This window comes from Mustela nivalis, assembly GCF_964662115.1.
Source record: "Mustela nivalis genome assembly, chromosome: 16".
NCBI classification, from domain to species: Eukaryota; Metazoa; Chordata; class Mammalia; order Carnivora; family Mustelidae; genus Mustela; species Mustela nivalis.
In genome coordinates this window covers 58544761-58559966 of record NC_139035.1, presented here as the reverse complement: position 1 = coordinate 58559966, position 15206 = coordinate 58544761, and positions in this window count along the sequence as shown.

The window sequence follows — 15206 nt, the reverse complement described above, 5'->3', positions numbered from 1 at the left end:
CATACTCTTTCATTTACTTGCTGATCTCTGACTCATTTGCCAGCCAGAAACTTTTGCATTCATCTTGTTGTTTTCCACTTAAGGAGGTCATTCATGAATTCATTCACTTAACATTTATTGAATGTCAGGGAGCATTGTGTAATGGTGATGTACATGAACAGAGGTGCGGCTCACCATCCAGAGGCTCCCTGTCTGGAGGAGTAGCAAACGGATCCCTTAACTCACCAAAAGTATCACATTATGGATTTATAATGATATGACCACAGCTCCAGCAGTTTAGGGAGCTGATTCTGACTATCACACACCAGGGAGTATTTGACCTTGGCCTTAGTCACTAGCTTTTGGTCTGCCATAAGCTAAGGAAGGTGTTTTAGGGGAAAATGAACAATAATATGAAAATACAGACAGAATCGAATTATATACTTGGGAGAAAAGTACAGAAGAGTGTGGCTAAAGCCTGCGTGCATGGGAAAAAAGTAGTAAGAGATTATGATTAACAAGGTAAATTAAATATAATGACTTTCCTTGATACCATAGAAGCCTAGAATTTATTGCGTAATAGCAACATTTAGATGATGTTTTACATTTACAAAAACAACAGCAACACTGCATCATGATCTTATCTCTAAGGACTCTTTACGTTGTAAGTAACAGAATACTCAGTGTAAATGGTTCAGGCAGAAAGAGATCTTATTTTTTTTTTTAAGATTTTATTTATTTATTTGACAGAGAGAGATCACAAGTAGGCAGAGAGGCAGGCAGAGAGAGAGAGAGAGGAGGAAGCAGGCTCCCTGCTGAGCAGAGAGCCCAATGTGGGACTCAATCCCAGGACCCTGAGATCATGACCTGAGCCGAAGGCAGCAGCTTAAGCCACTGAGCCACCCAGGCACCCGAGATCTTATTTTTGACTTGCATAAATGAAGAAGCCCATAGAGAGACTTCAGGCACCACTTAAATTTGATGGCCAGGCAACATCACCAGGATCCATGTCTGTTAGTTCCAGGCGGACTCCATTCTTTGGCTCGTGGGAGTAATGTCTTACTCACTCTGTTGCCATGAACTCAGAGACCTGTTATCAAACACCCAGTTGGAAGAGCCAGTCTGCTGGAGGCTTAAATGACAATGTTGGCATTGGGTCCCTGACTTGATCACATGCCAAGTTCTGAAATGAGCACTGTGCCAGACAATGGGAAGCACTCATCGGTTTTTCAACTGAAGACATAGACTTGACCCCAGGAGCCAGGGCTCTGTCAGAAGTCATGAAAGCACAGTGGTCAAAAGTAAAAGGAGCTATGTCGAGCACAAGACAAATGGCCAAAGTGAGTTCTGGAGAGAAGCTTGCTGCTAAGTCTCTCCCTAGCCCCTCACTGTTGTACTCCATCATTTTAGAATAACCTTAAACACTGACCACTAAAGACTTTTGTGAGGGAGCGATACATGCAGGTCAAGTTTCAAGAGGGTGGTTTGTGGCCATAGGAAAGACAGGCAAAAGGCAAGAGACACTGAGGGCAAGATGACAAGTTAAGGAGAGTCCCTCGTCTGAGGTAGGACAAGGGCAGAGGGGCTGACAGGGAGCAGACAGGCAAGGGCATTTCAAAGGTAGGATCAGGTAAGCTTAAGCACATTCAAAGAGAAGACAAGGGAGAGGTCCTTGCTTCTCACCCCAAAAGGTGCATTAAAGATCAGTTTCATCAAGAACTGGATGTCTCTTCAATTCCTTTCATGTAAGCTAGTCTTTCGTTTACCAAGCCATCCAACAAAGAACTACTCAGAGAAAATGTGTCTGACACCCTGCCAGGTAGTCAGAGAAAACTCGACTAACGGGGACCTACTCTTCCATTAGGAAGCCATCATCAAGAGACTCTGGCATAAGAAATGAGGTATGACGATGGCATTGCAAAGGCCGAAACACAGGAAAAAGAACAAAGTCACAGGAAGAAGAAATAATAGAGGCAAAGAAAGGGGCTCCACTGCCTAAGACTGAGGCAACCATCCTTCCACCATAGTTGGGAGTGTTTATGGCTCACAGCTCTCAGCTTTACTGCTAGGAATTGCCCTCAACTGAAGGGAGTGACCTCATTCCAGGCACAGCCCTGGGAGAGATGGAAGTCAACACCGTAACTGCGGTCTACATGCTCAGCCTCCTCATCTCAAGCAAGAAAGCTCTGAGGGGCCATCCAGCCGCAGACCTTCTACTGGGACCAGCTGGGGCCACTGGTGTGTGTCATGTTCAACCCTTCCTTCTGCCTAATCACAGATACTTCATTCCCCTGTTGGTTTTGATCCCAAGAGTTTCCCCCAGTAAACTTCTTGTGTGCATACACCTTCTTCTCCGGTTGCCTGATCAAAGACAGTGGACTGATTATGGTCAGTTGAGATGCCTTCAAGAAGTCTACGTAGGGGGCGCCTGGGTGGCTCAGTGGGTTGGGCCACTGCCTTCGGCTCGGGTCGTGATCTCAGGGTCCTGGGATTGAATCCCGTATTGGGCTCTCTGCTCAGCATGGAGCTTGCTTCCCTCTATCTCTCTCTGCCTGACTCTCTGTCTGCTTGTGATCTCTCTCTGTCAAATAAATAAATACAATCTTTATTTAAAAAAAAAAAAAAAGAAGTCTACGTAGATGCCAAGCAGGCAGGCACCCCTCAGATCTGGAGGTCACGTCGTAGCTAAGGATCCAGACTCACGAGTCAACAGCAATTAGGTGATGGTGAAGCTTCTCTCCTTCCAAAGTCATAGAGATTTTCCTGCATTTGACCTAAAGATTTTAAAATGTTGTCTTTCACAGTGAAATTCTTAACCCATTTGAAATCTGGTTTTTACTCAGTATGAAGCAAGTACCATGTCAATCATTCCCACATCAATAGCCAGTTTTTCATACCAGTGATTATTCACCCACGGGCAATAATACATTTGCCTTATAAACTTTAGCATCAGTTTTTCAAGTCCTATGGAACATGCTGTTGGATCACTGGTAGGAATAGCACTAAATCAATTAAACTTATGGAGAACTGACATGATTATAATATTAGATATTGTTAACCATAAACATAGCCCACATCCCAGTTCTGTTGGATATTTCAAGTCATTCAATAAATTCTTATAAAGGTTTTACTTTATTTTGTTATCTTTATTAATGCTTGCTGTCTTTAATTGGTGCTCTAAATAACATCCCCTCATTGTATTTCCTAACTGTGGCTGGCATATACAGAAAACTTGTTTAACTTTCTCCTACATCTAAAGTCAAGTGTCTGGAGATTGTTCTGGGATTTTTACATTGAATAAAACATCTGAAAATAATAAAATTCTTTTTTTCCAACAGTTAATTCTATTTTTATTTTGATCATTATGTTGGACAGAACTTCTGAAAAATGATGAATGAAACTGGTGATAGTGGGAAGATACTAAGGAATTTTTAAGGACAAAGGATGGATGTTGAACATTATTTCATGCCCTTTCTGTATATATATTCTGTATATATTGAAGCAATTATATAAATTTTTTTGTTTGATTTGTTCATGTGGTGACTCCCATTAATAGATTTTCTAAGATTAAACCAATCTTGTATTCTTGGAATATACTCAACTTAGTCATCATGTATTTCTTTTATGCAATAAAGGATTCTGTTTGCTTAAACTTCTTCCTCAGCGTTTTGCATCTTTGCTTTTGAATGAGTGCTTGTCCGGTTTCCCTGTCAAGATGTCCTTATCTTTTGTTTGTTATGCAGATTATATGAGTCTCATAAACTTCGCTGGGAGTAAGTAGCCCCCTTTTCTATTCTTTGGAAGAGTTGGTGTGGGAAGAGAGTTATCTGTTCCTTAAACATTGGAATCTTTCATCTCTAAAATTAGTTTATGTCTCAGGGTCTTCTAGAATCAGTTTGTGTAATTTGTATTTTTTAGGGAACCTATCAATTTCATGTAGGTTTCAAGATATGTGCACATAAAGTTTTCATAATGCTTTACCTTTAAAAAAAAATCTCTGCTGCATCTGTGGTTATGCCTTTGTTTCATTTCTAATACTGTTTGTATGAGCCTCTCCTTTTTATCCTGAGCAACCTTGCCAAGTCGGTCTTTTCAGAGTCAGCTTTCGTCTGTGTTTATCCATTCTTATATCATTGCTTTCTATTTCAGTAATTCCTGTTCATACCCTCATTATTTCCTTCTTCTAAGTTACTGTGATTTGTTATGCTTATCTTTTTCTAGCTTTATAAGAAAACCATTACTATGGTTTTCTAGCTTTTTTCTAGCTTCGTAAGTTCTGTTTTGAACTGTCTTCTTTTCTAGGATAAACATTTGAGGCTTTACACTTTAATTACTGCTTTAGTTCAATGCACAAACTTTGAAATGTGGTTATTTTCAAATTATTCTATTCCAAGTACTATCTAATTTCCACTAAGAATTTTGTAATTTTGTAAGCTTTTCATACAATTTTTATTTTATTTCCAAACATACAGATTTTTTTTTAAAAAAATGTTTATTTCAGACTAGATTTCAATTTATAGGAAAGTTGCAAGGATTGTACAGAGAATTCAGAGTTTCCATATATCTCACACCCAGTTTCCCCTATTATAACATCTAATGTTTTCATGGTACTTTTGTAAAAACTGATGCACCAACACTGATACAGTAATACTAACTAAAGTCCATACTCTATTCATATTTTCTTAGCTTTTACCAATTATTTTTTCTGTTCCAGGTTCCCATCCAGGATATCATATTATATTTAGTTGTATCTAGAGTTTCTTCTCTAACCACATTCTTAATTAAGATAGAAACAAACAGTTAATAAGTAGTAAAAATAGAGTTTTTAAAACTTTAAAAATTAATCTTTAAAATAATTTTGGACTCCCTGTCTTTGTGACAATTTGTTAGATTTTCTTTGTTTCGATGACTTTGACCATTCTGAAAAATACCAGTACTTTGTAGAACGTTCTTCCATTTGAACTTGTCTCATGCTTTTCTCATGATTAGTCTAGGGTTGTGGGGTTTTGAAAGAAGAAAGTGCAATCTGCATTACATCCTATCAGAGATTTGTGCTGGGGGCATTTCTTAATATTAATGATGTCTGCGTTGATCACCTGCTCAAAGTGGCATTTGTCACTCTCCTCCACCGTGGAGGTACTCTTTTTGCCGCACTGCACACTGTGCCCTTCAGAAGGCGGCCACTCTGTGCAGCCCGCATGTATGGGTTGGGGGGTTAGGCACCTTCTCCCAGGGGGACACTGACATAACCACGTGCTGCTCTTCTGGAGTCAGCTGCCTCTTCCCTCTTATTTTTTGTGTGTCAATAATTAATTTATATCAGTATGGATTTGTAGATGCTTGTTTCTACTTTTGGTGATAATATCAACTATGTCATTCATTGTGTTCAAATTGTTTCATCTTTGACTTTTTATGGATTTTTCAAGATTAATTTTTTAAGGTTTAAAAAGGTTTTACTGTTTATTAACTATTTGTTTCTATCTTAATTAAGATGGTGGTTAGAGAAGAAATCATAGGACACTGATTCTTTGAAATTTATTAGAATTGCTTTATATTCTAGTAGATATTAAGCTTTATAAATATGTTTTATATATATATAGATAGATAGATAGACAGATATGTAGATATATATGTCTACATATCTCCAGAAATAAGTGTAAAATGTCCCCATTACTGTGAGGGTAAATTTTCAAGTTCTTCTTATATATTTGCTATTTTTTATTTATATATTTTGCAATCACATTATTAGGAAACTGCCGGGTTAGATTTATTTTATTTTCTCGATGGGTTAAAACTAAAATTTATGTAATAGCCCTCTTCATCTTTTTTTTTTAATAATTCTCTTTTTTTAAGATTTTATTTATGTATTTGAGAGAGACAGAGCACACACAGGGTCAGTGGCAGAGGGAGAGAGAGAAGCAGTCTCCCCTCTGAGCTGGGAGGCAGACGCTTCATGGACTCAGCCACCCGTGAGCCCCCTCCCTCTTCACCTTTAATGATTTTTTTTTTTTTATTGTAGACTTATCTTTCTGACAGAATTAAGTTGCATATGTTTTCTTCTGATCAGTGCATGCTTAGTCATGCTTTTTTTTTTTCATTAATTTGCTATAATCCTCTCTGTGTCCTTATGGTTTATAGGTGCCTGTTGCAAATACCAGATATCTGGATTTAAAAAGATATGCTATTCAGCTTTACAATCTTTATCTTTGAACAGAAAATTTTAATTTATGTTTCTTGTGAGAATTTCCTATGTAGATGCATTTCTACCTCATTTTAAGCTTTCTGTTCTTTTTTTGTATGTTTTGTTTGCACCCTTTTCTACTTATTTTGAATGCTTGATTTTTTTTTAAAACCCTCTTTTTTTTTTTTTTTTTTTTTTTTAAAGTTTTTATTTATTTATTGGACACAGAGAGAGAGAGACCGCAAGTAGGGAGAGAGGCAGGCAGAGAGAGAGAAGGGGGAAGCAGGCTCCCCGCTGAGCAGAGAGCCTGATGCGGGGCTCGATCCCAGGACCCTGAGATCATGACCTGAGCCGAAGGCAGAGGCTTAACCCCCTGAGCCACCCAGGCGCCCCTAAAACCCTCTTTTTAAGAAGGTATACATTCTGGGTTTTTAGTAGTTACCCTTGAAATTTAATATGTATATACAACTTATCAATACTAACTGATATTTTTATCCTATTCCAGATTAATAGAAGGAACTTTGAAAATCCTAGATTATCCTTTTCTTGTTTTATGTCACTATTGAATAATGTATTCAATGTGCTTTAAACCCAATGCATTAGGCTCAAATACACATTTTTATTTTTTTAAGTACGATTTATTCTTCCTTTTAAAACTTTTTTTTTTTTTTTTTTTGCTTGGTATTGTTTTAAATGATATTTGCTCCCCATATTGCTAGAAATGAAACTCCTGCCCTAGGTTTTTAATTTCCCAGAGCGGTCCTTAAAATATCTACAGCTTGGATTTCACAGTTCCTGTCACATAATTGTGACACGTCTGTGTTAATTCTCTCTTTCTTTGACAAGAGTCTCTTGGCAAGTGTAAAATGTTGCTTTGCAGTAGGACTAACTCAAGTTTTCTGAAGCCTGATTTTCTTTGCTTGATTTAAGACCGTAATTGTTTTTCTCTTGTTCAACATGAAAGTAATATTTCTTTTTACAGAATGAAGCCCCTCTACCAACTATCTCCTTCACCTGAAAGAATGGATTCTAATAATGCATTTGAACAATCTGTCTTGTTATACACCAATCCCATTTAAAGTCTGTGTTTTGTGGTTGAAAAGAATCAAAGCGTAGCCCTCCCCCCACCCCCTGCCTTAGAAAGGCATGGAACATCTGAATATTATCTGTAACAGGCACATCTGGTACCTAAAAGAGCGTGGCGAAGTCAGAATGTACCTGTAACCATTACCAAGATTATGTCTAAGCACAGAGCATGTACAAGCTGATGGAGAAATCTCTCTGGTATGAGACTCCACTTGTGAAATATGGAACTTATTACTGAGTTTCAGTTATTAATGAGTATACCAAAGGGTCCTGTGACTCTGTGGCACAGAGAGGTTTTATTCTTGGCTGAATACAATCTGTCAACATACCCATTCTGAGTCGAATGTCCTCAAAACCCAGACTCTCAGCCAATTTTTTTCTGGTGCCTTGAAGAGCTCGTAACATCTTCCTCTTAACATCTTCATTTTAAATATGACCGTAGCCAGAAGTGACAGAGCTTCTGGAACACTCAAGTGGCAGGGAAGAAGGAAGGCCTGGGACATAGCTGTCACCCTTGCACGTGACCATCGCACTCATACTCGTCTCTGCCCAGGGGAGGATGCCTAGTGGCTTTGATTATAGGATCCGATGCTGGGGACCAAAGCCAAGTTCCACTCACATGTAGGAAGCACACCTTCAGCTGTTTTTATGAGAAATTGAGGGTATTAATATCATAAATCTCCATGATTGCTGAGACAGTCCTGCATGCTGGGGCCCCACTGCTGGTTTGTACTTTACTCAGACCTTGCCCTAACACCAGGCTCCTTTCAAATTATTTTGGCAGGTGTGTAGCTGTTCGGCAGTAATTAGGAAGAAGAATGAGGGAAACAGAGATCAGCCTCTCTCTTCCTTCTTGTTCCGCAGGCTTCTCTGTGCCCCGGGCTACATACCAGCTAGGGAGGGCTGCCCTTGGCATCTGGGCCTGAGGGGATGTGGAAACAGAAATCAGAAAAAGACTTGAGGATAACCATATCTCCCCATCAGAGCTGACCTGAAACTGTCCCCCATACATTCTTCATCATTATAATATTCATTTCCTGAAATAGTCTTGATTGAAAATACTCCATTCGTTGTTCCTAATAGGACATTTATACTTAGGAGATCATGGGTCCCAAATCTGTGTTTGGAAATTGTTTTCAAAATGTCTTCATTCCGCTGTGGTCTCAGCAGATAATGTCTACTGTCATTGTCCTTATTCAAGTTGAAATTAGTGACAAAATCGAGTACCAGTATGCACACACTCTGGCTTTCCTGTACCTGAATGGTCTTCCTTCTGATACTGACTTTCCAAGACATGATTTGGGGTTGTAAGCCTCCACTTACAGAAACCAAGTTGAGTGAAGAAACAAAAGAGATAGGTCCCCATGCTGTCCATAAATTAGTCTTTTTCTCACTGAGAGCCCTCTCCCTCAGCCAAATAAGAGCCAAAAATGGGCTTTGACAAAAATGCACAGTATCTCCCCCAGAGAATTCCTTGTTGTGCCTGGCCGTCCTGGGATTGTGCAAGGCAGGGTACTCTAGCTTCCAAGTATTAGAGGCCAGGAGCACCCCACCCAGTGGTGACAGCCAAAAATGTCCCCAGATTTATCGAATGTCCCTGAGGGAGGCAAAATCACTCCATTTTGAACCACTAATCTAATATGAATGATTATTATATCCTTTTCCTGAAATTTGTTCTTCTGGTAACAGGAGAACCCTTGTCAATGATTCCTTTGAAAATTGACCTCTTTGAATTACTTTACTGCCCTTTTTTTTTTTTTTTGATTAAGTGTGTGTCAACTTATCATTAGTGTGTGAGAGAGATATGATCTTGTTGTTTTCCTCCCAGTATTAGACAAACAAGCTATAATGACTCATTCATTGTGGGCACAAGAAACTTCAGCCTTCAGGTGCTCCGGGAATGTTCATTATAAATCATAATTATCTCAATTGTTTGGAGCTACCATTATAGGGCAGGGAACAATGACTTAGAATTTTTTTAAGTGAGGGAAGTTCCTTTCTAATTATTTGCTTTATTCCTGCAGTAACCACACATACACAGGAACTGTTTCATTCTTTATTGCACGCTTTTATCTTAGCATTCTGAACCTTCACAGGAGTGATAATCCAGGACAAAGAAATCAGCCAGGATTGGAAAAAGTTTTAGGGCTCTGGTAGGTTTGCTTTAAGGCTATCACTCTGACCTTGGACAGTTCAGGGAGCTCTAGGATCCTGGGCAGTCCAACTGTTACAAACTAAAGGAAATTCTCCCCAAATGTCATATAGGGATTAAGTATCTTCAGTCAGGCATACTGTTGTTTCGTCTCTTTCCAGCAGTTCCTTTTTTCTACACCACCAGGAAGTACAGAGGGTTATGAAGGTCCATAAGATTTACAGAATTGTTTTTGCTTGTTTGTTTGTGTGATTGGTTGGGATTTGTGGCGAACAGTAATCTGAGACTTGGTTTTGTCATAACTTGTTGGTGAGGTCAGAAGGAAGCAACTAACCTCCCCACCCCCAGCAATTTGATGGCAACTGAGATCTACTTAAAAGAACATAATTATTGCCTGCAATAAAGTAGCTCAGGCCAACTCACAACTCAAGTAAAACTTTTTCTCTTGGCAACAATCTCAAAAGCATTTGTTCATTCAATTCTTTATTTAACCAGAATGTTCAAACCTGAGCACACACATTGTGCTAGGATATGATAATAAAGAGAAAAAACAGAACAAAACAAAACAACTCCCTGTCTTCATAGAGCTTAAGATCTGGTGGATTAAAGAGGCATGAATTATGCACTTTCCTAAATCACTGCTCCACATCCTGAAAGAGACTTACTTGGTCCTCTATGAGATCTGTACGTGGGACAGCAGGGAAGTCTTTCCTGAGGAACTGATACTTGCACAGAGATATGAAGAGCTATCAAATCTTGAGTTGGTGAAATAGGGAGAGAACAGCCTTTTGAGAAGCAACCCAGCATGCAAAGATCTTTGGTAGGAGAGGGAAAATGTGATACTGAGGAACAGAAAGCAGACCAACGTGACAGATGTGAAGACAGTTAATGGAGAGAGCAATGCAACATTCCCTTGAGAGGTGGGCAAAGGTTAGACCGTTCAGTTTAAAACAAGTTCTGCCCAAATCTTACTAGCAATGAGAAGACCAAAAAGTTTAAAGAGAGAAGTCCATAAAGCCAGTGTTATTTAAGGAAGAATTTGAAAAAAAATTATGTTTGGAAATTACTCTAGCTGAGTTTAAGGAATGAGTGTGAGAGGGGCCAAAGGAGAGGCTGGCAAGTATTTTAGGAGAGCGTCTAACTGGGCCACGCAATAGGATACAGCAGCTTGCATTAGAGAGGCAGTGACAGCAGGGGTGAGGGTGGAGAAAAATGAGAAAAATCCCAAAGATATTTATAGAGTAATATCAATTGGAATATGTGTATGTATTGACAGATGGGTGGGGATGACAGGAGGGAGAGATGATAAGAAAGACCCTGGGGAAATTGAATTCCTAAGGTGAACATTACTTCGAATTTTAGATGTGGCTCAGATAATTAAACTAACTTTACCTGAGTTCAGAGAAACTGCCCATGACACAGCCAGAGGGGAACCCATGTTTGTGCAATGGCAGAGCAACTTATACGTGGCTGACACCATTCTTCCATGCTTTGTAAGAGCATAAATTTGACCCAGGAAATGAGACACTTACAAAAGGACTGGTGGTAAAAACGAGAGGCCTGGTACTTGTATTTTAATGAAATATAAAATGCATCTCCTGCCGTGGACTTCTTGCACTTTTGCTACATTCATATTTTATTTGGCTTGTGACTTACCCTTAACTTCTAGAAAACCAATTAAAATGTGATTCGGGGGGGTGGGGGTCAAGGTATCAGATGCATTGTGTTCCAACCTTTTCAAATCCCAAAGTGAAAAAAAAAAAGTAGAATACCTAGACAGTGAAACCAAAACTATAGGGAAGATATTTAAAAATAAGACCAGATGACAAGTCCCAGAGTCCCCAATCAGGATGAGTAAAAACTACCAGCAGTCACAAGACCTGCATGGCATGGGTGTTTGAATCAAGTGAATGCTTGAAGAGAGGAGAATTCAAAATAGTGTAGTAGGAAGTGTCATGGGCCAATTTTAGATTGACAGCGGAAAGCTAGAGAGATTTTTCCCAACACCATAGTGAATTAATGAAAGGACATTATGGTAAGTACTAAAAAGGCTGGAGTCATAAGTGCACAGTAAATACTCAAAACTGACCCACCAACTCTCCATCACAGGTAGACCTATTCATAAAGAAGAAGCTCCTGGGAGTTTAATAAAAATTTATAAGGATAGGGACAATGTGGATAAAGTAATAGGAGGGCCAGATAATAGTGGTGAAAGGGAAATGAACCAGGAAAGATCAGTAAGCAAACCACTATATTTTTTTTAACTCTGTGAGAAAACAATAGAGAAGTAGGAAAAAGCTTCCCTGAACCATACTTCTTTTTAGAAGCTGGGAAAAATTAATTTCACATGGAAATGAACACAGAAAAGATATGAGGTTAATTCTATACAAAATTATAATCAGAAAAAAAGATAATAAGGAATAACATTCTTAAAGGCAATGAAATTGTGCCAGAAAGATATGTCCAGAACAGAATAAACTATTAACTTCGAATTCAAACAACAAGAGAATCAAATTTTAAAAAAGCAAAACATAACTCAGCCTTAGAAAAACTCACAGATTTATTTATAGAATTCAGTAAAGAATTAGAAATAAAATACAAATTTTTTTCTGAAATGAAAACTAAACTGAGAAAAAACACAAGAGCTGCTGAATAAAACAGATAATGCCTTAAGGAAAAGAGATAATGCATTAGTGAAAAAGATGAAGAAAAGTAAGAAAGATCCAATGCAGGTAGAATAGGAGACATTTAGGGTAGAAACCAAAGCAAGAGAGTAAAATAAATACTAAGTACTGTACTTTAAGAAAATATCCTGGGGGTGCCTGGGTGGCTCAGTGGGTTAAGCCTCTGCCTTTGGCTCAGGTCATAATCCTGGGGTCCTGGGATTGAGCCCCGCATCAGGCTCTCTGCTTAGCAGGGAGCCTGCTTCCCTTCCTCTCTCTCCCTGCCTCTCTGCCTACTTGTGATCCCTCTCTGTCAAATAAATAAATAAAAATCTAAAAAAAAAAAAAAACTGAAATAAGAATAGACTGAAACAACAAAGTAAAAGAGAAAAAGAGTGAATGACCAATATCTAGACAAGTTTTAGAAAAATTACTGAGCCTAAAGATTTTATTTTATTTTGAAAAATATTCCTAACTGCTAGAGATTTGTTGTTTGACAGATCTCATTCTTAGCTACTTCTTCAGCAAGTTACTTGGCTGAGGAAAGCCACCGTACCCAAGGTCCCAGACCCTCTCTGAGACATCCCATATACCTTGGACAACTCTGGGATTAAAAATTCTTGTTTCCTTTCCCCAGCTTGAGACAACTTCCAGGCACAGAACTCCTTGCCGGTTGTGACCACTACAGCCCAGCTTCCCTCTCTACCCTCTTCTTCCAACTGGTGTTAATCCTGAAAACATTCCCTCAGACATTCCCTCAAAACATTCCCTCAAAACATCTTTTGAGCTCACTGTCACAGCTGTGTGGGCATCTTACCCAAACTGAGATAAGCATTTAGGCAAAAAAAGCACGAGCCTTCCAAGGGAAAGAAAATAGTTCATCAACAGGCTATTTGACCACAGTGGAGAAAACAGAGTCACATGTTTCAGATACTGAAGAGAAGAAAATGTGAACAGAAGCATAGATATGTGAACAGAAGATAACAAATTATCATCAATCTGAATGAACTCACGAAATATTGCTCCTGGTAGATCCTCCCTAAAGACCTTAGCAACAAATGAGCCTCAGACAACCAGAAGACTAGAGACACACACACTGGAGAAGAGAATTTAATGTGTAGACACTTGCAGAATAAGATTAAAGGTTAACAGAATGAAGGGTTATAGGCACAGATGATGTAGACAGACTGTAACTCTAAACAAGGGAGAGAGAATCAGTAGTACCTTTGAAAAACCTATTTTTAATTCTTCTTAGCAAGTGTACAGGTGGTAGTAATATTACATTATTCCAAGACTGTTGAATGTGAAATAAGTAAATGAACAGTGGTGAAATATTCTAATCTTGATTTTACCTACGTCCTTGCAAGCCAGGACTTCCAATGTGGAGTAGGGGTCGACAGTTATGACTCATGAGCCTCCTACCTTTATTGGTGTAAATGACTTCTTATTCTATTCAAGCCATACCCATCACTTTACATGTTGTTTATGGCTCCTTTTGTGCCACAAGGGCAGAACTGAGTAATTGCAATGGAGACCATAGGACCTGCAGAATAAAACCATTACCATCTGATCTCTTACTTTAAAGGTGTATGACCTCCTAAAATAGAAGAATGGAGCTGCAGAAATAATACAGAAGCTGTTGGGTAAGAACCAGGTCATCCTGATTTTGAATCAGAGGTATTAGCATATCAGTATGAACTTGTGATGTGTGTTTGTGTGTGTACACACTAGAGAAAAAGAGAATTTATTTCTTGGCTCTGTCTATTTACGAAGTTTAGAAACAACAACCAAACAAATAGAGTGAACATCTTTATTGATCATATTGTAATCTTGAAACACATTGGTCTACTAAAAGAATACAAAGGAACCATACAAAAGTATCTGACTTAATATTGAGAAAGCTATGAAAGGGTTCAGGAATCAATTTAGAGAGGTTCACATTGTCCAAAGAACATTTTGGGCTTCAAGAATGATAATGATTGCAGTGGCTTAACACCTATTAGGTATGTTTAAATCCATAACTTCATGCTGTTATTAAAACACGAACCATTTGCCCAGCCTTATCAGTGTAGAATGTTCTAGTAGGTCACCAAAGAGTAGATGAGGGAGGAGTTTCTTTTATAAAAGTTTCTTATCTAATAAATGTTAAATTAAGAATGACAGGACAGGTAATCCCTCAACATATCAAAGGAACTAGTCATGAAGCATCAATGACGGCTCACCTCCCAAAAGTGAGACAACCACCCATCCAATGCCTTCCATTGTAAACACGCACCATCGCCTACAGTCCGACCAGATGAATAGAACCTGCATGTGATCACGATTGTCTCATCAGATCCACTGTGCAGCAAATACCATGGGTAGAAGAACATGCTAACCTGGGCCTTGTATTGGCAATCGCCAAAAATAGATTGTGAGACAAATATCCAGGTCACGTATGTATGCTTTACTCTGCAGATAAATTGTAAAGAAAAGTATGGTATAAGGAGAAAACTTGTAGGTTTAATGACATGTGTGTGTGGGATTAGGATGGCTTCTGAGGTGGCAGCAAATTTTATTTCTTGACCTGAGTAAGGGTTATAAGGATGTTCATTCATCTTATAACTCATTAACCCTTACACCTGCTTTGTCTGGTTTCCTGTTTCCTTATTTCGTTTTCCAATACAAAGAAAAAAAAAAGGAAATGTAACTTATTTGGATAAGCCCCAGTTTATTCTAAAAAATAAAGTAAAGTACTAAACATATGGTTATGCTTCCTAAATATGCAGCTGTTTCCACTGAGAATTAAGATAGAAAAATAATTCACAAACACAATCGATAGCTTTACTTGTATCCAACTGAATTAAGTGACATAGAATTATGTCTGAAATTTACCTAATCTACGTACATCATCTGTCCTCAAGACTCTCTCGTTGTAATAAAATCACTGCACCCCCAAATGGCTAGTGTGCCTAGATAATCAACAAAGCGAACAATATTCCAAGAACTACCTTCCACATAAGGCTGAGAAAGGGGAAAGGCTGTGGTTGATTCATGGGGCACAGACTTTGAATCAGAAATGTTACTTGATTTCCCAGGTTATGTCAGCAGAAATTTCCCAGAGCAAGGAACAAAAGGACAGCGAATGTTTAGGGGCTGCCTTGGC